Source organism: Rhinolophus sinicus, chromosome 2, assembly GCF_057876585.1.
Source record: "Rhinolophus sinicus isolate RSI-liver-muscle chromosome 2, RSI-T2T, whole genome shotgun sequence".
Lineage (NCBI taxonomy): Eukaryota > Metazoa > Chordata > Mammalia > Chiroptera > Rhinolophidae > Rhinolophus > Rhinolophus sinicus.
In genome coordinates, this window is record NC_142502.1 from 91990195 (window position 1) to 92014563 (window position 24369).

Sequence of the window (24369 nt, forward strand, 5' to 3'; positions counted from 1 at the left end):
TCGGGCATCTGACACATTCAGTCCCAGGGACCAACCCTGGGACTTGTCTTCTCCTTGTCAAGTAAGAACAAAAAGGGTCAGATGCTTCAGCTCTGCAGGATCTGGAATGAAATTGCATTTCTGCAGAGGAGCAGAAGTTCTAACGCTTTACACCAGCAAAAGGCTTGGCATCTACTCATCCCATGTCAGGCAAGGTCTGTGCAGCTGTGGGGATAGTGTGATGGTCACACAGTATAATGGACGAAGGCAGAAAGATTTCCATTCAGCTCACTCACTAAAGGGTTCCTGGTTATAGACAACTCATTTTATCTCTCGTGTCCTCAATTTCCCTAACTTTAATCAGGGGAAGTCATGCTACATTAACTGAAAAAACAAGTTGCAGAATAATATGTCTAGTACAATCCCATTTCTGTCTTTGTTTTGATAATATACAAACAAACCCTTTATATTTGTGTTGTGTGTGTCACACACATATACTCTACAGATATACATGGAGGAGGCATATATACACACATAGATGTGTACATATATGTCTAGATCTACAAAGAGATATAGATATGCTTACATGGGTAAACACAGAGAGAGCTTTTAATGTAAGTTACTCCAGAGAGACCAGCAGAATGCTCGGCTGTTTGGCCCCTGAGTCTCATTTCGCATTGCTAGCAAGCAACAAGATGGCTGGGCCAGGGACCACTCCTCCCCTGGGGGTGGCGTAGTGAGACTGCACTCCAACTTAATTTCTCACAAGGCTATCAAGTGCTAACTTATGTTCCTAGAATTCTTTGAGTAGCTGGCACCCATTCAAACCCTTGTGGTACCCAAACTCAAGGCTATTTTCCCCTTTTGGCAAGCACATCCCAATACTTGCCCCATAAAAATGAAGAGTCACAGAAAGGTGAGATTCTTTTTTCTGGAAAACAGCCCCATGGTATGTCTAGTTGCACCCAGCCCAAGCTAGTCCATCCACAGAAGAGAAGGGGGCCCTGTAAGTGCTTCCCTTCTGCCCTGAGTCCCAGCCTGCACTAAAGTACACTTACAGGTGCTCATGAGCCCTCGGCTTGATTGATGTTCAAAGGGTGGACGTGAAGTGGGGAGTGTTCATCGTGGAGTAGGAAGAAAGGTGATGAAAGGAGAAATGATGAACTTTCACAGCATGCTTTTAGTATGCTTTTACTTGTTAAAACGACCATACAAGGTTAGACAATTAAGTTTGCGAACTCATCCTAGAAAAAGCACTACATACCTCACTGCTGAATATCACTATGGTCACCTTCAAAGTACTCCCCTTGGGAAGATAAGCACCAACACCAGTGCCTAGTGTACCCTTCAAAGCAATTTTGGAACTCTTTTTCTGGAATCGTATTACCCTTGATGCTCTGAATGTCATCAAAATGTCTTTCTTCTAATATTTCCTTTATCTTTGGGTGAAGAAAGAAGTCACTGGGGGCCAGATCAGGTGAATAGGGTGGGTGTTCCAATACAGTTATTTGTTTACTGGCTAAAAACTCCCTCACAGACAGTGCCATGTGAGCTGGTGCATTGTCGTGATGCAAGAGCCATGAATTGGTGAAAAGTTTCAGGTCGTCTAACGTTTTCACGCAGCCTTTTCAGCACTTCCAAATAGTAAACTTGGTTAACTGTTTGTCCAGTAGGTACAAATTCATAATGAATAATCCCTCTGATACCAAAAAGGTTAGCAACATCGTTGCAACAAGTTGGCCAACTTAATTGTCCGACTTCGTTCATCTGTAATTAAAAATCTAGTCAATAGAAGTAGATGCTACAGATACTAAGTATACTTTTTAAATGCAAAGTCTGACCATAACCTCAAGGTGAAGGCTGACTTGCTGTCTGTGGACTTTCCTGTCATTGGAGCACTTGGTCAAACACTTACCCCGGCCACATTGATAGTTATAAGATTAGGGCCATTTCCTAAGACTCATGACCAGATTTGCAAAATAGAAATAGAGACAGTTGATATTCATGCAGCTCTTTTAAAGACATAGAGCTTTTAAAGCACTCTTAAAAAATGAGGTAGTTTTAGAAAGAAACGAAAGCTTTTGGGAACCTTAGCCAAGAGTAAATCTGACCAATTAAAGAGGTAATTGGATTGAAACTGGGTTAATAAAACTGACTTTCAGAGCTAGGGGAATCTCACGAGAGCAATTTGACTGTGGGATATCCCAGAAAATGTCTGACCCTGCTGACCCTTCAACTTCTTGTTCTTCTGCATTGATTTGTCAGGGTTATATCCTTTACAAACCACCTCTGACCTTGCAACTGGGCATTAAAAGGGCAAGAAAAAAATATATACCCTTCTAATGTGCCACATGGGCCAAACCCAGAGGTGAAGGATGCATGTGGCTTTCGTATTCCTGACATTCAATTTAAGCAAGGCTTATTTCTCATTCTTAACGGTTTCTTGAGATATTAGGGTATTTTCTAAATGGATACACTCACTTCTTAATGAAAGGCTCTTAAGCTAGTATGTCTCATTTTCCTAATAGAGCAGTGTGTATGACCGTGTAGGACATTGCTGATTTTCAGATGAATATGAAATAAATTGATTCTATTCTTCCCTCAAAATGATTAATTTATGTAGGTTTCAAAAGTGGGGAACTTCTTGGTACTTCGCATGAAAAAATTCAAAGCTTTCTTGAACTTTACAAACAAGAAATTTGTGAAATAGAAAGGAGGGAGGGAGAGAGGAAAGGAAGGAAGGAAGGAAGGAAGGAAGGAAGGAAGGAAGGAAGGAAGGAAGGAAGGACTGAAAGAAGGAAGGAAGAAAGGAGGAAGAAAGGAGGGAGGGAGGCAGGGAACAAAGAAGAAAACCTCATTTGACCTGGTTCCTTTTAGAACCAAAAGTGAGTGTGGTCTTAGCTTCTTGGGGTACTCACTTCCCTGCATTCAGGTTCTTATTCTCCTACTTCTCTCCCAAACTGAAAAACATGGCAACAATTTAATCATAGACACCATCTCTATGTTTTATAAGTGAGATTGTTACTCTGTTTTTCAGTTTCTGATGCTGCTGTCAAAGGCAGCCAGCTCATTTTATTCTGTCGCCTGTGCTACATTTACCGTTTTGTTTACAGAACTGCACTGATGCAATTTGTTGCATCCAAAGTTGAAGGCATGATGTCAGACATATGTCTGCACCAAACAACTAAGCATTTTGCATGGTTTGTATTGCTTGGGTAAAGTAACCCAATAATTAATGCTGTTTTCCATTTAGAGGAGATTTTAAAAAGACCTGGTGTGAAAATATGTGTGTGTGTGTGTGTGTGTGTGTGTTAATTTGAATGGCAGACAAACAATCAACATGAGTTGTGTAAGCACAGACTTACTGTGGTGAAAATTCAGAAATCTCAGAAATTTGAAACAATGTACTTAAATTGTGACTAAGGACTCCTTAAAAACATTTAATCCATTGTTTATCTCCCTGTCCTCCCTCCCATTGATTGAGAAACATTTTGGTAAAAGTAATTTCTTTCATTTTCTTATCTTTTTGTATTTTTTTCAAGTTACCATTTTCCAGATGATTGATTTATATTGGCTATTGTGGTTCCTAAACAGCACCAGGCTTATGTGGATGCATTCACATCTCCTGGGACTCCACCAAAGTGGTTGCTTTTATCACATTCAATATTCATCCTTTCCACACCAATGAGTTTCTAGAAACTTTCCACAAGATTCTTGGAGCCAGTGCATTTTCTTGCAATTTTATCTTGGGATGATTTAGGACTTGAGAAGAGTTATCAAAAAGAAAGAAAAAAAGAGAGAGAGAGCTATCCATCTATGGTATGATTAAAATAATTGTTTTATTGATTGACAAAACCATCATTGAGGCAGTTGAAAGAAACCACAATGAACCAAGTTACCACGCCCTTCTGACCCAAGTGACTTTTCTCTTTTAGATGATGTAGTTTGCTTATCCCCCTCTTCAGTGTTGTATGTTGTCTTCTGTCCCTTATCATCTGCCTTTTAATGGTTGCTTTCTGTTAGAATTTTTCAGTATTTGTAGTTAAGTCTAAACTTTACCACCTGGGTTAGTTAAAATTAAGACTTAAAACAAAGTCTCTGAACTGTCCTTAATTCTAAGCCGTAGCTAATGCAAAGATTGGGGAACTGCAACGTGTTAGGTTGTTCCTCCTGCCTCACCTTTTGCTCTGCAAGCTGCAGGAGGCAGACACTCATCTGGGAAAGGGCATCTTTGCATATGTGCTTGTCCTTCCTCTGAACTCAAGCCGTCCCAGGCTGCACAGTCACAGTGGAGGGAGCTGTAAAAGTCCCTGGATCTTTTGGACTGGAAAAGAGTGCGTTCCAGACTCCTCCAGCCTCTATTCAATATTTGTTTCCCACTATAAAATTTCCACGCCAGGTTTGACTGCTCAGGACTTCATCGGTTAACTACTCTGTGCGATAACACAACAGCAGCTGTCAGCTCTTCAGATTTTCTGCCACTGCCATCTGATCAAGGAGAGCTGTGACTCCTACTAAGATTTTGGCACACCCTCCTCCTGGGTGCCTTCTGCTCTCAGGCCATCTATGGCCCCTTGGGAGGTTGGTAATAGCTATCGATTGCTTTGTCTACTTATTATACTTTCTTACTCTCCTTTGTCAGGTTATGGCACTCCTTTTCTTTGGGTAATTGTTCCTCCCCCCTCCCCTCGTTATCCTAGTGGGGCTCCCTTCCCTCTGTGTGCAGTGATGGTCATGTGACCCAAGCAGGGCCAATCCGAGGCTTATTTGAAATTCATGAAAGGGTATGGAAAAGAAGTTGTTTTGTGTATGGGCCTGAGGCTAGAATTCCCGTAAGCCATTTTCTCTATTATGTGGGGCCAGCCTGTCTGTGGGATGAAACCAAGGAGAAACAAGCAGAGATGGGTGATGGGTGATGGAGGGAGAGAAAATGACTCCTGATTTGGGGGAGAACCTCTCTCCTGAGGACTGGTTCCTGCAGATCACTTTTCAGTCATGGGAATTGCCTCAGTATCCCTCCCAGATAAGTGAGCCAATACATTTCCTTTTTATTTCCCCTCTTAAACTAGTTTGAGTTGGGTGCCTGTCGTTTGTGACATGAAGAGCTAATGTGGTCATCTGTTACTCAGCTGCCTCACCATTGACTGTCTTTCTGTGAGGAGTCCAATCTCCAGATAATTCTATATTCCTCTCTTCCAGCCCTTCCACAGTCGACACTGTCTCTTCTGGTGTGCTTTCTCAGCTTCTTCTCCCCTCTTTCCGAAGGGACAGCTAAGATAATCTGCACCAATGTCTCAACAGCCAGGTCTTTTCCAGCAACATGTTTAAATACTCCTAGAGGTATATTTACTATATTGCTGGGAGCTAAAAATGCTATGGCAAACCAGTGCAAGAGATGTTTTACAGCCCCAAAGAGGACACACACTATATATATATATATATATATATATATATATATATATATATATATATATATATGTAATCCAGCGTTATACAAAAAAGCCTTATGGTTCCATTTCACACAGAGATACCGAGATACGCCCATCAAGGAACCACTCCACTTTTTACCGTGAGTTGGAAGATCTTTAATTTCCTAGCAGCTGATACAGGTTGCCTTATAGGGTGAGATCTGTTACTCTTGAGAAGATGCTTGGTTAGCGCCGCTCCCTAATAGCAGATGAGCTTCCAGGATTTGAATCAAGAACGATTCTGCAGGTAACAGAGGGAGAGTGTGCCCATTGCTCCATGGCAGAAAAAGCAGGAAGAATGGATCGGGAGAGTGTTAAGGAATGGCCTAGGAAATAACGGACGGTGACCAGTTCCCCATGTGGTCTCACCCGTCATTTCTGGAGTCACTAAATGCTTGGGCGTGAATGATATTTGTGTGGAAACAGCTAGAGGACCAGACATTCTGTACCCTGGCAGCTCATATGGGTGGATGACAGTGGAGAGACTAAACTGAGAGAATCAGTAGAAATATTCATGCAGAAATATATGCATGCAGATTTACGGTTCAGGACAATCTACTGAGTAACTACTTGGCAGCAAACAGTGAGAAAACCCTGACATCTCTGTTACTTTTTTTTTCACAAAGACATCGTTAAATTTTACTTCAACAGTCTTGTAAAAGGCTGTGCCATGGTGTTAGGTAGTGCCTAGGGCCAAATTGTCTAAAACGTAACTGTTGATAGGTGAGAGCCTAATCTTGTCAGCAAAGGAAAATATAGTTTTTACGTGACCAATAAACTCCTAATGGCATCTAGAAACCTAACGCAAGAGAAGCTGTTTGATTCTTCCCCCAAATTCTGAGAATGGAGTCAAGTAAGTAAGAACAAAGAATTAAGGGTTTCTCTTTGGAACATAAGCAGAAAAGAGGACCAGGGCAAAATACTTTAGGATCATACAAATTTGGTAAGAATGAGTGAATAAAAGATCAAATATTGGTTTCTGTTTTTAAACCTTGGTCAACGGACTTAGTAGAGTTGAGTAACACTGGATGGGGTTAGCGATTTTTATATACAGTTCTGTTTTTGTTTCACACATGCCAAAATTTCCACCAAGCAAACCACATCCATGGCAGATTCCTGTTTCCCCAGGAGCTTAACCAAACCATGACTGCTTTCCTAGTGTCAAGGGACCTTCAGTAGAAGCATCAGAGCTCAAGAAGAAATAACCTTTCCGGCACTAAGTTAACAACCTAAAAATACGGCAATGATGGCATGCTTTACTCCCACTTGTGGACACCTTTGCTCTTTTCCTGTTATCCTAGCAACTTCTGTTTCTGAAATTCAGGTGGACAGCAGTGTGGGAAGCTGGAATCCAGAGGAACCATAGTGACTTTGATTTCTAGCTGTGAGGAAGAACATGCCCAGTGGCCAACCTCCCAACAACATGATATCAATGGGGACGGAGCTCCAGAGATCATGGAAGCAGGACCTGGCAAGCATCCAGGCTGACAACTGGACACTTACTGCCAGTGTGAACCTATGGCAAGCTGGCCTCTGGCACCCTCTGTAGTGGCCAACAGAAACAAATAGCGTCTACTCTAAGGAACAATTACTTCTCAATATTTTTTAGAGGGGGCAGATTTACTGTTAAGTAAATGTGGGATTTTAAAAGGGTAAAATAGCAAATAAAGGTAGAAGAATGGAATAGAAAGGGCAGAAATGAGCTTTGGAATCAGACAGTCCTGAGTTTAAATATAGGCTTCACCACTTACTAGCAGACTTATATATAATTTGTCACAAAGGAGACACACAATTCTCACTGAACAAAATTCTCAAAAATTCACTCTTCTGTTAATTTTTAGATTCTTGTAGCTCTTCCTGTGCACTCCAATCCATTGTAATATTTTCACCCTCTGAAATGTTTTTTTCATTTACCATCTGCACAAACCATTTGGCTATTAGTATATATTAGTCAGGGTTCTCTAGAGAAACAGAACCAATAGGAGATATATATGAATGAATAGATTTATTGTAAGAAATTGGCACATGCAGTTATGGAGGCTGAGATGTGTCACAATGTGCAGTCTGCAAGCTGGAGACCCAGTAAAGCCAGTGCTGTAATTGAGTTTGAAGGCCTGAAAACCAGGATGAGATGTCCCTTCAGAGTTGTCCCCAGCTGGAAAAGGAAGCCAGACTTGAATATCCTCTGTCAGTCAGCCATTGGGTGTAGACTGTAGAAGCAGAGCATGACCTGGAATGAGGCAATGAGGCAGCTCTTTTCAGCAGAAGGCAAGTACCAAAGAGAGTTGAGAGCTGAGGGCTCTTTGCAGGCAACTTTCCCAGCAGATGATGGAATAAGTTCTTCAGTCCTGAAGGGGGATATTGGTGGTGCATTGTCACAGCACACACTCCTGTACACACCAGCTCACCTGTATATAAAGATGACCCCTAATCGAGGTGCTTTTAAAAAGTTAGAACAGGGTGGCCAGTTAGCTAAGTTGGTTAGAGCGCGGTGCTCTTAACAACGAGATTGCCTGTTCGATCCCCACATGGGCCACTGTGAGCTGCGCCCTCCACAACTAGATTGAAACAACTGCTTGACTTGGAACTGATGGCTCCTGGAAAAACACACTTAAAATACATTTAAAAAGTTAAAAAAAAAAGCTGTGCCCCTCTAGACATAAAATAAGTCCAGAGGGAGTTAGTTCTAAATATCAGGGTTCTGTTACTAAGAAAAAAAAAAGGAGAATTCATACTGGAGGGAAACAATGCTTATAATGCTTTATTGTATCATATCAACCCTTTGTGTACATATTTATAATGTTTATGCAATGTCAGCTTTAAGGGCCTCTCTCAGAATTTCCCACACATGAAAATCTCAGCAATTGATTGAGAACATTTTTTAAAAGTTGCTAGTAATTCAGGTTTTTCCACTTCTGCTTAAAAATTTTCATTTCCATTATTATTATTTTATTATTTTAAAAAAACTTAGTTGTAATTAATTCCTTAACTGTATTTTTTCTTTGCTGGTTTATAATCTCAATAAAAGCTACCATCACATCTATTTTGCTCATGCCTTTATCTCTAGTACCTAGTTCATATAGTAGGAACTCAGTTAATTTAGAAAGGGTAAATACGTGAGAAAATATGACTATTTTTTTCTCATTTTTAAATTTCTTTAAAAGATACTGTTTAAAATAAAACCAAATAATGATAATATATAGCTTATAAGATATGTAGAGGTAACTTGTACATAACAATTATAAATAACAATGTATGTTCTTACTATACAATGATACTGTATAGTTTATAACATATGTAGATAACTCATTTACTATATGTTATAATTTGTATAATAATGTATATTGCAAATTTTATAATTACAGCATTTAATTTGTAACACAGAGAGGTCAATTATATAATGATCTATATTGGTGATATGCAAATGTCTGAAATTTGGGAAACAATGCAATAATCAAAGATGACTTGAAACATTTAATCAACCTTGTTATAGAAAGGTAAACAGACCCGATATTTATATATTCATGTATGTGTTAGATTTTCTCTGCTGGCATATATTAACTGATGACATACCATAAGGTTAGACTGACTAGACTCAAAGATAATTTATTGAGTGAATGCCACCTATTTGCATTGTAATCTCTGCAATCTTCATACTATTATCAATAAATTCCTTTACACTTTGATCTGATCAGTCTCTACTGCTCCTCTCCCTTCTATTTCTTCATGTTATTTGAAACCTTATTTCTTATATCTTATAATCCCCTCAATTAGTTGTTGTTTCTTTATTCTTTTACCCTAAACCCAGAAAAAGGTTCCTATTTTTGCTCTTCTTCAGTGCTCTTTCCAGATTGTTGCATTAAGTTCTACCTTTGTGCTCTGTAATCTTTCTTCCCTTGAAATCCAGGATGTCAGATCATCACCTTCTTTCCAGCTTTGTCATTATCATCTTCCAACTTCTAAATAATGCCTCCAAATTGCCGAAGAGTTTGAATCCCATGTATTGGCAACAGCCTTCTTCTCTAAAACATTTTCCACCCTTAGAATCTACGTACCTGAACTTTTCTGATTCTGAACTTTAAGGGCAGGCATTTGTCAAGGTTCTTATCTCAGCCCTTTGCCCTTCTCTCTTTACTTCCTCTCCACGTTATAACACCCCTATGATCCCTTTGAATTGTACTGACTACAGAATAATCCTTACATAATATAGCCTTAATCAATTCTTCAACGACATTCGTTAGCTATTCATTGTCTTCATGATATAGACTCAATTTCCTGACCCTAGAAAACTGTACACACTATTTAACCACAAAAGCTTACTCATATATGTTGTAGGGAAAAGTCATTCATTTATTCATTCAATTCAACAAACACAGGGGGTGTGAAAAAAAATGTATACACATTTTAAGAGATGTTATCTGTGTAGCAGTAGTTCGCCGTAATCAGAAGTGTCTGGACGCTGATGGTAACTACTTTGAGCACCTCTGGTAATTGCAGAAGTCAAACGTTACTATACAGTGAGTATTACAATTTTAAAAGTTTTTTGCTTTCTTAAAATGTGTACACATTTTTTTGGTCCCCTCTGTATTTTTTGAGGACTTTCTATTTCCCAGGCTCTCCCTCTGTCCTAAGTGCTGGGGACACGTTAGTGAACTCAACGGACCTAGATGCCCGGCCTTTACAGAGCTTATATTCTAGCAGAGGGTGGGGTAGACACACAGTAAACAATAGAGATAATATGTAAGTAGATTAGTGTTAAAATGTAATAATGATATGTAAAAATTAGGCGAAAAGTAGAGCAGAGTAAGGTTTGGAGTGTCCGGGAGCGGATGTGCCGTGAGGAATAGGCTGCAAAGACTTGAAAGAGATCAGTGAGTCCAATGGCTAACTGGTATCAGGGCCTCGCAAACACAGAGGACAGCCAGTGCAAAGGTCTGTATGCACAAGCATTCCTGGTATGTTGCAGAACAATTAAACAGTATATTTATCCTCTTCATGACCAATAAACGTTCTATACCTCCATCAACCCTTGAGAGCATCAGTGTATTACCGTCATTCATAAGAATAGGTTAAACAAATTTTTGGAATGTTTCACATGTATGGAAAAATACAGGAGGTGCCCAAAAAATGTATACACATTTTAAGAAAGGAAAAAACTGTATTAAAATTGTAATACTCAATATATACCAATAATAAAAGACAAATACATGTCACATCTGACTTCTGCAATTACTTCTGCTCAATGTGGTTGTCACATGTAATTTTAATACAGTTTTTTCCTTTCTTAAAATGTGTATATATTTTTTTCCACACCCTTTGTATATAATGCATTTAAAAAGACCTCTGCCAAAATTGTTAAAATAATAAAAGTTTATAATTTTAGCCATTAACCACTTATATTCTCTAAGAGTTTCAAAAAGGCAGTTTCTGCTATGTAATGGTAGTACAGAATAGTATTAACTCACCTACTGCTATATGAAAGCAAAGTATTAGGTTGGTACAAAAGTAATTGCGGTTTAAAAGTTGCAAAAACTGCAATTACTTTTGCACCAACCTAATAAGTTGCATAAAAAATAGATTAAATATTTAAAATATAAAAACATGAAAAGACAGCTTTTTGCTCAATATGAAGAAAATGAAATGTCCTAGCAGCATACAAGTAGCACACAAAGGTGAAAACAGATTGTTTTCAGAAAGATACACAATACCAATCAAATTACATTCTTTTTATTCTTCATCATATCCATTTTTGAAGTAGAAACATGTCAAACCTTTTATTTTTGTAGATATGATTTGAGACATGGTGTAAATGACAAAAGATGTCATTGTTTCAGCATATTTCAAAAATATGGACCAAAATATCCACTCTCAAACACTTTGCTGAGGTGTTTTGTTTCCCCCCCCCCAACAATACTTTCTTTTTTATTTGGACAACTGACTTTTGGAGGTTCAGGCTGATGGAGAAATTCAGTAGGACTAATTCTGGATGAATTTCTTTCAATTTAATTTTGCAGCTGCCGATTCTACAAGCCAGAGAGTTTTGTGCCAATGGGCTAAGTGTGAAAGATTTTTCCAAAAGAGATTCTTAAAGTTATTGCCATCATTGTCATTGTCGTCATCATCATCATCATCACCATCACCATCACCATCACCATCACCATCACCATCACCATCACCATCACCACCATCACCATCACCACCATCATCACTACCACCATCATCATCACCACCATCATCACCACCATCATCACCACCACCATCATCATCACCATCATCACCACCATCACCACCATCATCACTACCACCGTCACTACCACCATCAAGTCATCAGCCTCTTTCATGATTCTGGCTTTAGTAAATGGGACACTCAGACTTCAAAGGATAAATCAAAGGTGAGGAAGTTTTGTCTTATGTTGTCCAGGTGATTCAGTAAAGGGGTCACAGTGTATCTGCGTTTTTATTTTTCCCCTCCCTTCCACACACTGTCTACCTGGCATGCTATGCTTCTGGTTATGGGACTTGAGTGCCATATATCCAGTAGTGAGAGCACAGCCCTCAGTGGTAACTTTTTCAAACTGCTCTGAAGAGATTCTCTGCTTCTCTCTTAGTAATTTATCAATGTGCTTGTCTTGACCAGCAAAATCTTGGCAGCAACAAGGGGTTGTCTTGGGAATGCCAGTTCTATCGTTTACCAGTGGGGTAGCTTAAGGCAACCCATTTCAAGCCCTCAGATTCTTCATCTGTATGAGAATAATTACACTAATTTTTGCTCAAATTTTGAGAATTTGAGATTGTGAATATAACTCCCCAATGCATGGGAAGTATTTAGGATAGAAAACATGATGGATTGTTCCTACTATGGCAGTAGGTGAACTGAGAACAAATCGAAAAGTACACTAAGAGGCTGGACCACATGCACTTGAATTCTGGGTCTCTCTCCTTCTGACCATGGATTCAGGTCATGTTATTTCACCTTTCTGCCTTAGTTTTCTTATCTTTAAAATAGGGGAAGTAATATACCTACATCCTTGGCAGGTGTGAGGATAAGTCTGAATTCTCATGATTACAGTTTGCGTTGCTAGGGCTCTATGATGATAGTTTTGGAAATTACTATTTTCTCCCCTCTATTTTCCTTTTCTTGGTTCCTGTCATATTTTTCCAGGCTGCTCATGGAAACCTTCAACTGGGAAAGGCACTGATAAATCTGTTCCCATGAAGGCTCCGAGGAAAGGGTAAGTGTGGCACCAAAGAGGAATAAAGAAGGCTGACGGTCTCGGAGCAGAAGGTGTGAGGAAGGAAGTGATGGGAAAGGAGGCTGAGAAGGTGGGTAGGACCCAAAGAGAACAAGAAACCTTCAATCAAAGAGAATACTTAATGATAACACTTCTAGATGACACGTTGGTAAAGGAGACACAAAGGAAGGATGAATACCCTCAGAGAACCTGCATTAAAGTTACAAAGAAGGTTTACAAGCACAAGCGGTGAGATAACAGGGCTAAGTGCCACGTGTATGAAATCAATAGTAGCCAAAGCCAGCCTTCAGCAGAGAAGGAGGCAGGCACTGCAGACGGAGGTGTGTTCTGGAAGTCAGAAGACCTTGCTTGTGGTCACTGCTCAACTATTAACCAGCTGTATGACCTTTGCCATTTTGGGTCTGAGTGTCCTTATCTGTAAACTGAGACAGGAAAACTTTTTCATCTTTCCCATTGCTACACAATTCTAAAGGAGAAATACTTATGGCCCAAGTGGTACAGATCTTTGTAGAGAATAGAGGATGTGAATTAGTGTCCATTCTCAGGATCCAACTGTCTCAAGTTTTCTTAGGACGTACTCTGAAGAAGAGGTACCCATAATGTATTAGTTTCCTAGAGCTGCTATAATAAATCACCACACACTTTGTGGCTTAGAACAACAGAAATTTATTCTCTACAGTTTTAGAGGCCAGAAGTTCAAAATCCAGGTGTCCTCAAGACCATTTCCCCCAAAAGCTCTAAGAGAGAATCCTTCTTGGTCCATTGACATTCTGTGGCGTGGGGCAGGATAACTCCAGTCTCTGCCTGATGTCGCATATCTTCTCTTCCGATCTTTGTCTGAGTCTCTTCTGTATCTTATAAGCATCCTTGTCATTGGATTTAGGGCCCCATTTGGATAATCCAGAATATGTCATCTCAAGGTTCTTATATCAGCAAAGACCCCTTTTCCAAATAAACTCACATTCACAAGTTTGAGGGAGGATGTTGACATATCATTTTTGGGGCCACCATTCAACCCACTACAATGGCTAATGGTAAATGTCCCAGATTAGCATAAGTCAAATATGCTAATGTTAAAAAACAAAGAAATTTGATGGGAAATGTAATGCTCCCTGGGGGTTGGAAATTTGAGGAGTAGTAATGATGCACTATTCATAGAGTGAGCAAGGATTAGGGTTGCCCCTTGTGTGGGATATTTCCACATAAAACATAATTGACCCATGTTCTACAACAAATTTTCAAAGTCCTACGCAACTTGCATACGTCCCCTAGGACACTGATGTAGGTAAAACCTGTTTATAATTATTTGGGTTTATAACATACCTCTGTTTAACAAACAACCAGGTGGTTATACTATCTGTGAATTTCATTTCAGAGTAGGGAAAAGGTCATCACAAAATATTTATTATAAAAGGGGGTTGTTGCGACTGATTGGGTGGACACTCACATATTAGAAAAAAATCCCCCCCCCAACATGTTTTTCTCAACTCTTCTTTTGAGTGAATTTTCTATTTTATCAGCATTTACTAAAGTAATTCCAATTTTCATCCTCTACCTGAGTGATGCATACTTAGATCCATTGTAGCTCATGACAGGGTCTTGGAGAGGAGTCTAGAGATCCTAGGATGGGAACCAGAGTATTATGAAGTGAGACCTCTTCTCCACAGTCTCTTGGTTGGCAGCGGATGTGGTGACCAGCCTCTCTAAAATTTAATTTTCTTATCTTTCAAATAGGAATGTCATACATCAAGTCACTGTTGTTTATAAATTGATCTGAATCTCCAAATAAGTTAATTATGAAACAATACCTACATAGTAATTGGAATACCGAGAAGTAGGAACCCTCTGAGCAGAAGTAAAGCTCAGCAAGGTGGATGTCTGCCTCTGTTCCTGTCTACCAGTGCAGGTGATGGAGATAAGAAAGTGGGGGTGAGCAATAATCCACATGTCAAAACCAAACTCTCCAGTGGCGCTCCTATAATTCACTCCATTAATGGTAGACTATGACCCATGTTTTTAATATCTGCTCTGTTCTCAGACTGTCAGAACAATATGTTTTTGAAAAAACTAGGAGAAAAATGCAAAGTAATCAGGTCCGAAGAATGCAGCTCCAGGTGTATGGTGGCCTTCAGGTGGAATGCCTACCATAGCCTCAGACACTGTAAAATTGGCCTCCTACTACATCCTCCCCACTCACTGTCCTCCATCTTCATTGTCTTAGTCCTGCTGAGGATGCCAACTATGATTTATTGCCTGTGTCTCCCCTTGGAAGTCTCTTCCCCTAGATACGAGGTCGGACAATTAAGTTTAAGAACTCATCCTAGAAACAGTTCTACATACCTCGCTGCCGAATATCACTATGGTCACCTTCGAAGTACTCCCCTTGGGAAGCTATGCACTGAGACCAGTGCCTAGTCCACCCTTCAAAGCAATTTTGGAAACTCTTTTTCTGGAATGGCCATCAGAGCTGTTGTTGTATTATCCTTGATGTCCTGAATATCATAAAAATGTCTTCCTTTCAATATTTCCTTTATCTTTAGGTAAAGAAAGAAGTCACTGGGGGCCAGATCAGGTGAGTAGGGAGGGTGTTCCAATACAGTTATTTGTTTACTGGCTAAAAACTCCCTCACAGACAGTGCTGTGTGAGCTGGTGCATTGTCGTGATGCAAGAGCTGTGATTGTTGGTGAAAAGTTCAGGTCGTGTAACTTTTTCATGCAGCCTTTTCAGCACTTCCAAGTGGTAAACTTGGTTAAATGTTTGTCCGGTTAGTACAAATTCATAATGAATAACCCCTCTGCCATCAAAAAAAGGTTAGGAACATTGTTGAAACAAGTTTGCGAACTGAATTGTCAGACTGTATTTTCATGCTTCATACTTCACATTTTAATGTTCCCCTTTTTCCTGACTTCCTTATATAATATAGCATCGTTAGCCAATCATTCCTTTACTCTACGTCATTTTTCATCTTAGCACCCGACATTGTATTACACACTTATTTGATAATTGGTTTATTACCTCTGTCTCCCACTGGAACATAAGGCCCAACAGGGCAGGGACATTGCCTGGCTCATTGCTTTATCCTCCGTGCCTAGAACAGAAACTGATGTATCATCATGAGCTCCCAGTAAATATTTGTTCACTTTTGCATTCCATTCTTTCTTAACTGTATATTTTTCGTGAGGGCTAGGGTTCCAAGTTGGTGCTTCATGGGTTTCTTCCGCATGTGTTCTTTGTGATTTAAATGATGCACTTCTCTAGCGCTAAGAGTTGTGCCTTCCATTTTTGTTCTCCTTTCTGAATTTCCTTTTGATAAGTACTAAATATCTTTGTCTGATCAGTTTTTGTTATTTCGTTCCAAGCAATTTGTTAGTTATGGCTTAAAGGACGAGTTAGAAGTTTGGTTACACCTCCACACATGGCTCATCTAATTCACTATGTAAACTTTGCAACCATAGACCCCTGAACATGGGCAGGGTTAACCACATTGTAAGGGGATTTACAGCACATGATGGAAACATGGACTCCTGAAATGTTTATTATTTATGTTGGGTAAAAAAAGGGTTTCCGGTCACCGTAATGTAATTACTGGCTACTATAGACTGTAAATCCGTGAGGTACTGCTCTTGTCTATCATGCTCTCTTTTGTCTCTTCAGGACCTAAGACAGTGTCTGGTATATAGTTGGGGTTCAATACATGTTTTGAATGAATCACTGAATGGAAGAAAGAATACAGCCGTTGGGAAGGTGGCAGAAGGATACCCTGGAAATTAACACTGGTAATATTTCTCATGCACGTGCCTTTTATTCACACTTCTATTGTCAGCAGAACAATTCAGAGCCCTGTCACAGCATTCTCATATTCACTGATATGTTTTATCTTATATTTAGTAAAATTTAAGTAACAATATCAATTGTCAACTAATTCTAAGAACAAAGAAGGTTGCATTCTTCAAGTGCTGCTTTTCATATTCTTTTCTCACAGAAGTTTGTGCTAGAACAGTAAAGCATTCTTCACTTTGTGATCAACTTTGGCAACATGATCACTGTAGAAAATTGAATGGTGGGCCCCAAGAGATATGTCTATGTCCTAATCCCTAGGACCTGCGATTATTACCTTATGTGGCAAAAGATGTGATTGCGTTAAGGATCTTGAGAGCTGAGCTTATTTTCCCTTAAAACCCTAAATGCAGTCACATGTACTCTTATAAGAGAGAAACACGGAGGAGAAGATACAGAGCTGAGGAGAAGGCAGTGAGTGATGTGGCCACAAGTCAAGGAGTGCCAGCAGCTACTCCAAGCTGGAAGAGGCAAAGAAGGACTTTTCCCCTATGGCCATCGGGGGAGTGTGGCCCTGCTGACACCTTCATTTAAGACTTATTGCCCGCAGAACTATGACAAAATAAATGTTTGTTGTTTTAAGTCACCTAACTTGTGGTGGTTAGTTATAGCAGCCCCAGGAAACTAAGACACTCAGAGTCACTTTAAAAGAAAATAATTGAGTTGCTCTCCATTTTCCTAAGGGCCTTTCCTAATCCTTTGGTACTCTAATCAATCTCTTGGACATTCTGATCGTGTCATTATCATTGATCTTCTTTTCTTCCATTGTAAACTGGTAGTGTCCTACCAGCTCCTCATTGGTGGATGGATTTTATTTGTGATGTGGGCAGTTTTCTACCAGGGAGGCAGGATGATTAGGTGAGGACTAATTTTATCTAATGATCCGTACGTTGGCAAATACTGTCAAATTATGACCCCTTTTGCTTCCTTGACCAACTCATACATGGAGAGTCAGAATAGAGGACTCAAACTCATTGTAAGGGAAATTAATTCAGAGAGATGCATGTGAGCTTGATGGGATGGTCAGAAAAGTAAATACTTGGCCTGTGTTCTAAAAGATGATGATGGGATCAGGAAGAGACAGCATTGAACAAGGGTATTCTAGGTGGTGGATGAGATGAGCCGCTTTCATGGCCAACGTTACTTGGTAGGGTGCCATGAAATCCCTCACTCAATCAAGCTATGTCTAAAGTTAGGAAGCACACTGGGCTTCCGTGATGGAGATAGAATAGAAAGTAGAAGAAGCAGGTCTGGGTGGAGTTCCCATCTGCTATTTTCACTCTGTTTACTGGTCTTTTTCTGAGGGCCTGGAGAGTGGCAGATGGGCACCACTTAATTACCTCACCAGAGAGGAAGTGAGAAGGACAAACACAGTTTTGATCTGCAGTCAGACTAAATGGCATGTTCTGTTCCCTCCACCTACCGAGCTCAGCTGTGCTCCGCCACTCTGAGCAGGCCCTGGAGTCCTGACCCAACATAATAAATTAACAGCACAGCTCTCTCAATTATGTTGTAGCTACATTCCTGGTATAGCCTGTCAATTAAGGTGATAATAAATTGAACCTGATTTTTCCACATTTTGGACACAGCATTGGATGCTGACATCTAAACACCTGGATCAAATCCAAGTCCATTCGATTTTTCTAGATTTGTGATTCCTAATATTCTAGGGGCTTGGTTTTCCATCTCTGAAATGATAACAACACCCTCCCCCACTTACCCACAATTCGATCGGCTGTGGCTCTCTTTAGCAAAGTTAGTATTCCTAGGAAGACTTGGATATTATCTGTCATCTCACCAGGACTATGAGCTCTATGAAAGCAGGGACCCTCTGTCTTGTTCTCTGTTGAATCCTCAGATTAGAATGGAATTTGTTGTACACAGCAGGGACTCAGCAAACATTTACTGAATCAATGAATAAATGAAACATGCATCACCTCATATTCACAAGAAAGCTGAAGTCAACATGGTTCAGAGTCACCACAGATGGGTGAAAACATAATTCTTTAGCCCTCTTGACATAGAAATCAGAGAATAGCCCATAGTCTGATGTCACAGGCTCTGTCACCACTACATCTTTGAAACTGTAGGACCCCTCAGTGTTTTGTGACTTTCTTTCACTAGGAAGGGTTTCCTTATTTACCTTTTTAAATTTTCTAGTGCCCCAATCTGCTGCCATACTTCAGGTTTCTTTGCCAAATGTACATATCCAAAGTCCCCTTCATGGGTGAATGATCCATTCTTTGCCATGAAAGGGCGCACGGAATCACAGGTATTGCCTGGAGAACCTAGGCAAACGGCAGTCATCTAGCCCAGATAATTTATCTCTTTGGAAATGTTCTGTAATGTACCTCTAGATACCAAGTTTTAGAATAATAACATTATCTCAAAGGTAATCTGTGTAAGCAGGTACTAATGATGAGGCAAGGGTACAAAAGGTTACGCTCCTCTTCCCACCTATTTGTTTTGAGTAGGTCTGGTTCTTTCCCTCGTCCTCTGTTTGTCTCATCTATGAAATGGGTGTGTAAGCACCACACCTTCCCACAGAACTATAACTTTGACGTCAGCAAGCTTTGTTAGGGGCTGTTTGTCCAGCCAAGGAGAACACAGGAGAGGTGGAAATTATCTTTTAATTATCTGTCTGCTTACATGCCGGGTGTCACTCACCCAGCTTTCAAACTGAGATTGGTGTTAAATAGACTGGCCAAGCAAGGAAATATGGAACAATAGAAATGAAAGGCAGAAAAGGAGCCCAAGAGAGGCTGCTGAGTAAGCAGAATTTTGGTCTGGGTCCTGTGTTTCGGGAGGGTGTGATAGAGACACCATGACCTGGTAGGTTAGGCAGACTCAGATTCAAGTCCCAGACGAGAGTCTTTGCAAGTTACTGAAATGTCTGAGCCCTAGTTCCAAGATTAAAACAGGGAAAAAAATACTAATCTCTTTGGATTGTTGTAAGAACTAGAGACATGTATGTAAACCATATGCTGCATTGCACCACTCAAAAACTATCAGGTTGGTGCAAAAGCCATTGTGGTTTAAAAGGTTAAAGATAACTGCAAAAACTGCAATTACTGTGCACCAACCTAATCCTATTTCTGGCACTCTAGGGAAAGAGAGGGTAAAGTTTGATAACTCCTGCGATGTGTTCGGGTGGAAGCAAGTAGCCAGTTTTTTTCCCCTCCATGCTAGAAGAAACTATTGCCTATCAATTAGACTAATAAATAGATTTTGAAGATGAGATCTTTTTATCAAAAATTTTGCTTCAAAAAATCCTTTTCTCCCTCACATATCAGTTTTGTTTTTAATTTTTGTTTCTGAAACATTTTTCTTGTAAACTTATCCTTAGTTGTAGTTAAGGTTGCTGGAAATGAATGAAAAATGACATCTACACTTGTGTCAGCCTGATGGGTTTCTCCTCCCATCCCAGGCACACTGCTGACGTTGTCCTATTCCACATGTCCACATTGACTGTGGACCCAAGCCTGCAGTGGAGCCAGAACGACCACACATACACTGTATTTGCCCCCTTTGAGAGCTCCTCACCCCAGCCTCTAAGTGCCTTGTGTTCTGAGGAAACCCTCACATAGTAGTTTAGAAGTGCACGTAAAATTCCCTGGATCAGGAAATGCAGCTGTAAGAACCTTTGGTGAGCCAAGCTGATGTGACCTGGTCTTGGGGGAGCTAGCATAGAAACACAGTCCAGGTAAAAATAAGAATTTAAAAAGATGAGCAATAGAGAGCTCAACTACATGGGAGGATAGTTGAAAAGTAAAGGAGGAGGGAGGGTTTGCCATTGGTTTAGCCAAGCTATTACCCGATTTATTAGCAGGCAAGCTTGGGCATGGTACCGAACCTAAGTCTTATTTTGCACAGCTTTAAAATGGGGATAATGAATACCTACCTCAAATGTTTATTATCATGATTAAGTAAGATAATATTGATGAAGCACCTTGCAGATTACCCAGTACTTAACAGGCACTCAAAAATACCAGTCGCCACCTCCTTTCTACAAATTCTCTTTCTCAGATTGGTGTATTGGAGTTGGCTCACACGGGAGCGAGAGCCAATTGTGTGCATCTCTTTCCCACTTCATATTTCAGGGACGTGACATTGGTAGCTTGCAATTTGCTATGGTGATTGTATTTACACCAGGGAAATTGGCAAATGCTATCAGTCAGGGCTTCCTCGTCCACTTCCCTCCCTAGAAAGCTTGTTGTGAAACATTCACCAGCACATCACTGGTTATTGACCAGATAAGTTACCATCTTTGAGTCTCAGTTCCTCACCTTTAAATGAAGGAGCACAAACACATTCTACCCATCTCATGGGGATTTTGTGTCAAATAACATAATGAAAACTAAACATGACTGTAAGTAGTAATGATTAATATTAAGGTTAATCAGAGAAGGTAACAATGGCATTTCTTTCAGACAAGGGCTCTCAAGTCCCCATTTCTCTGGGTACCCTGAGGGTGTAAAAGACCACAAAAGTGGACATCTCAAATGGGATAAGCTCAGCATACTTACCTTTTAACCAAGAACACTCAATAGACATATGTGTACTCGGCCCTGTATTAGAGGCCAAAAATATAACAGTGGGGAAGATATTGCCTGCCTTCAGGGGGCTTACAGTCCAAGGGGAGAAAGGCTAGTAAAGCACAATAATAATAATTCTAAGTGATTATTCTGAGTGATAAGTGTTATGATAGGAGTGAGCACAGGTTGCTTTAAAATTATGCTAATTCAGTAACCACTAGCCCCCTGCAGCTACTGAATACTTGAAATATGGCTAGTCCAAATAGAGATGTGCTGTAAATATAAAACATACCAGATTATGAAACCTAGTATTAAAAAGTAAGCTATTTCATAAATAATTTCATTATATTACTTACATATCAGAATATTAATATTTTGGATATATTTGGTAAAATAAAATATATTCTTGAAATGAATTTCCTAATTTCCTTTTACTTTTTTAAAGGCAGCTACTATAAACTTTAACATTATATACATAGCTCACATTATATTTATCTTGGCCATTTGTGTATCTTCTTTGGAGAAATGTCTATTTAAATCCCTTGACTATTTTTAAATTAGGTTGTTTGTCTTTTTGTTGTTAAGTTGTAAGTGTTCATTATTATTCTGGATACTAGATTCGTATCAGATAAATGATTTGAAAATATTTCTCCCAATCTATGTCTTTTCACTTTCCCAATAACGTCCTTTTCAAGATTGCTTTGGCTATTTTTTTCCAAGATTGTTTTGGCTATTCTGGGTCCCCTGCATTGCATATGAATTTTAGGATCAGCTTGTCCTTTTCTGCAAAAAATGTAGTCGAAACTTTTATAGGGATTGCACTGAATCTGTGTATCAATTTGGGGAATATTGCCATCTTAAAAATATTAAGTCTCCCAGTCCCTGAAAATTCATTTAGTTCTTCTTTAATTTCTTTCTGCAGTGTCTTGCAGCTTTAAGTGTACATGAAAACTTGGCTGAATTTTTTCCCTAAGAATTGCATTTTATTTTATCAACACAGTTGTAAAAAGGACTGTCAAACTGGGGTGACAGTGATTTCATTAGGACTTGCTTTGACTGCCCCTTTCCCTGGAATCACTGTTAAACTATCTGCCTCTGCTGTTGTCACACTGAGCTTGGGCTCCTCTAATGGCCGCTGGCTGGTTGTTGTATTGTTCTAAGACTATGTGCTGGGTATTAACTTGCTCCCCAGTCTGATCCAACTAAACAGGCTCTTTGCAGAGGTAGTTTTTGAGCTATGTCTTTGAAGTTTCTTTTGACCCCTGGAAGGCTCTCCTTAGCTGTATCTTTCCCTGATTCTTTTTGGTAATTTATAGCTGATTTATAGTTTAACTTAACTTCCAATGGCGCTACTACTAGCTCCCTTGTCACTGCTTGCCACCGAAATCACCATTGTTTTTGAGAATGATCTTAGGCTTGAACTTTCTCACACTCTTTCAAATAAGGGCAGTTTCTCTGGGAAGAGCTTTGGAACTTTCTGATCTTATGGATGGCCTCTCCCTCTGGGCAAAATCTCTGAGTCTCTGCTCTGGAACTGAAAACAGTGGCACTCTTCTCTTGGAGTGACACTGGATGGGGTCATGGGGGTGTGATATAGTCTCTGGTCCTTTCAGTTTGCTTCTCCCAACATAGAATCTCTGGTAAGGGCCCTATTAAATATTTTCAGCCTGCCACATCTGGGGCCAAGCTTGTGCCCCTATAAATATGGGATGGATGGAGGAAGGGAACCCCTTAGTTTATGGTCAAACTGAAACCAGAGGCCAAATGAGTCTGGGGTTCATGCTGCCTGTGCCACTCAGCCAATAGACCGACACAGGAGTTGGGTCATAGAATAAGCGTTTATTATCAGAGCACCGGTGGTCTGAGAAGGCAGGGGGTTAACACCTCCAAAAACTGCCTTCACATTCTCAGACCAGCTGGGGGTTTTTAAGGGAAAATCTGGATGTTTCTCCAGAGGCTACATAGCGGTTCTGGTGGTCTGCATGGAGCCTTCCTTCTGGCAATGTGATTCTATGGTGGAGTCAACAACCCAGGAACAATGCTAGGATTAGCCTGGGAGACCACTGAGCTTGTGGTCAATAAGTCTAAAGGTATTAATCATAAGTTTCAGGGTAACTTTCTAAAACAGGGACAGGGGACATTCCGAGCTCACGCTGCAAGGGGATGATTGATTGTTAAGCTATAGGTAGGTCAAGGGAAGGTGAGAGGGGATGTGGAGAAGCCTCTATTATGGGGATGCCAACGGGACCCTGCTTCAGTACTCAGCAGGAATTTAACTTCAGCACCTTAAGGCTGGATAGGAGAGGGGAGAATGAGAAATGCTGGTGGTTTTCCTGGTGATGTACTTTTTTTTCATGAGACTAGAAGTTGAGAGGAGAGGGAGCCTTGTGGTTTTGGTTGTACCGTGTTTCCCCAAAAATAAGACCTAGCCGGACCATCAGCTCTTATGTGTCTTTTGGAGCAAAAATTAATATAAGACCCGGTCTGATTTTAATATAAGACTGAGTCTTACATAAGACCGGGTATAATATAATATAATATAATATAATATAATATAATATAATACCGGGTCTTATATTAATTTTTGGTCCAAAAGATACATTAGAGGTGATGGTTCGGTTAGGTCTTATTTTTGGGGAAACACGGTATTCACCCAGATCAGAGCCTCAGTCATTAAATAAATATGCATAAGGGAAGAAGAAAGGAACAGTGGTGGTTCTAGGGCTGCAGATCTGTGGTGTTATTATGGGGATTTAATAGATTTTCTTGAATAACTATTTCTTCATTTTTGATATGCCTTAGGACAATTTCTAGAGATTTTTAAATGGTTGTTTGTATATAATTTTCACCAATTAGAATTGTTTCCTGTGGAATGAGTTCACAGAGCTCCCCATTTTGACATTCTGGAAGTGGAAGTAATAGTGATTTTTTTTAAAAACAAACCTTCAAAACCATAAAGGGGAAAATTGATTGGCTTTTACTATATTAAAACAAAAAGGTTTTGTTTAAGAATGGTTGGCCTATGAAAAGTTACCTGGTGACTACTAAGTGGCATACTGAGATAAAATATTATGTATATTGATAAAATATAGCACATTATTAACAGATGTAGATCTAGAGTATATAAGAATTCCTGTAAATTTGCAAGAAAATGATGGGCAACTTCACAGAAAAATGGGCGATGGATGTGAATAAGCAGTTCACAGGAGGAACGTCTTGTAGCTAATGAGTTCATGGACAGGCTTAGCCTCCCCCGTAGTCAGAAAAAGTGCAATTACGATTCCATTTTACTCTCA